Source organism: Macaca nemestrina, chromosome 2, assembly GCF_043159975.1.
Source record: "Macaca nemestrina isolate mMacNem1 chromosome 2, mMacNem.hap1, whole genome shotgun sequence".
Classification (NCBI taxonomy): Eukaryota; Metazoa; Chordata; class Mammalia; order Primates; family Cercopithecidae; genus Macaca; species Macaca nemestrina.
The window spans coordinates 189,117,881-189,120,288 of record NC_092126.1 but is presented as its reverse complement, the minus strand read 5'-3'; positions in this window follow the sequence as shown (position 1 = coordinate 189,120,288).

The window sequence follows — 2,408 nt, the reverse complement described above, 5'->3', positions numbered from 1 at the left end:
GTGCACAGTTTTCAGTTTTTCTATAATTTTTTAATATTATTTTATAAAAAATTAAATCATGGTATAAATATTAATTTGTAACTTGCATTTTTACTTATATCCTATTTAAGCATAGTTGTTTGTACAGAAGAACTTTAATTTTCTAATGACTATATATATATATGTATATACCTCTGTTTAACTGATCTTCTGTTGTTGGTATTTCCTTAATTTTTCTCTATTACATTTTTCTAGTGAATATCATATGCATACACCTTCACTCACTTGTGGGAATATCTCAGTTTTATAGAATTCCCTAAGCGAAGCTGATGAGTCAAATGATATGAACCATCATACATTTTTTGGTAGATAATGCAAAATTGCCCTTCAAAATGGTTTTGTTTTATACTTTTAAAAACAATGTATGATAGTGAGTATGAGTATTTTGTTTTCCCCATTTCAGTGACTGACAATTGGTTAGATTTTTAAAAACTCATTGTTTTGATTTGATATTTGTGTGTTTTGTGATGTATATATTTAGACATAATTTAATTAGGCTATTGGTTTATTTAATTGAATTGCCTCTTTACAATTTGACATATTTTTTCATTACTGTGTTTGATTTGTAGGAGCTCTGTGTCTCTCTCTGCAAATATATGTATATTTACATGTATGCATATATGAAATTATTAATAGTGCATATTGCAGTTATTTTTATACTTTTTCATTTGCCTTTTAAATTAATTTGAATTATATTTTAGAGATCTAAATTTCAAATGCTTGTGAAACTAAATTTATAAATTCATTTTTAAAGATCTCTTCACAGTTGCAGAGTTAAAAAAATTCTGATTTTTTTAGATTAAAAAATCAAAATCAGATTGATATTTTTATATTGAGACATAATATTTTTGTGGTTTTTATTTTATCTTTTGCATTAAGACTTTTTATTCATCTCTAATTCAATTTGTATATGAATTTTCAAGACTAGGCACTATTTATCTTAAATAATTTTTGAACATTTGCGTTTGCAAAATAAATAGAGATTTAACAAGATTTTTTTCAGTTTAAAACTCTAATAGTATATCTAAAGTATAATTTACCAAAGTCCAAGTTATACTTAACTTCTAAGAACTGCATATATTGCATAATTCAAGGTATAAAGAAACTCGCATAGTTTCTAGTTTTACTGCTGTTTTTTATCCTTCCTTTTTGACACTGGCACTTTTTCATTAAAGACATAGGGTTATTTCACATATTTCAAAAGGTATTTTGCCTTTATAAGTTTCAGCAAGAAGGTGGAAATTAGAGATAAGTGAGGGTAGAAGATGGAAGAATAAAATATAACCATAAAAAGCTCATTAACCCAAGGAATTGCTGAGAACCAGCCAGGCAGCCAACCACATTACCAGCATCTGTCACTGCCTGGTACCCATATGACAATAGTATTGTGTACAGGTTCTACTAAGAGTGAAAGGTTTACTTTTTAAAAACAATTCTATAAATTCACTAGAAATAAACAAGAGCAAATTATCTTGCTGCCTATTACCATAAAAAAAGCATCAACTTCCTATTGAAAGGGCTTGTTTAGGTCATTTTTTTCCCTATAGCTAGTATAAGAAGCTGGGCACATTAAACACCCATTGTGTTTTGGAACTTGCAAAAAAATGCTTGTCTTCACAACACTCTATTTCAATTCTCTTCATTGTTCAGCATAATTAAAATAAACACAAACACATACAGCTTGTCAAACACTTCTGGAAGTTTCTCCTGACTCAGGTCTTCAGTGGCAGGAACACATTATAAACACTATAGGCACTCTTCATTTCAAGAAATGTGTGCTACAGGAAAGTTAAGTTCAGAGAATCTTTGAATAAATTGAGTAATGCTTTTCCCTTGACTTTGCATTTTCCAAGAGAAAATATTTAGGACACCTATGAAATACTGTTGTTTTAATAATGGTGATGAGTATGATGATAATGTTAATAATAAAGTTTTTGGCAATTATAATATTATTCCATTATATTTGAGGAGTTCCGACATTACAAGACCTATCATTTATCAAAAATTCTGGTTACAGTGCTGTGGAATATATAACTTCAGTATTTAATAGTGTAAAACAACCATTTATTATGTTTATGGATGCTCTGGATCAGGAATTTCAAAAGGGCACAGTAGAGATGACTTTTCTCTGTTTTGTAATGTCTGGGGTCTCAACTGGAAGACTCCAAGGCTGAGAGGTGGTATGATCTGAAGACTTGTTCACTCACATATCTGGTGGTTAATGATGGCTGTAACTAAGGCCTTAGCACTTTACGCTGGAACACTATGTTAGACCATTCAGACATCATCTGAGGTCAGGAGTTTGAGTTCAGCCTGGCCAACATGGCAAAAATCCAACTCTATTAAAAATACAAAAATTAGCCAGGTGT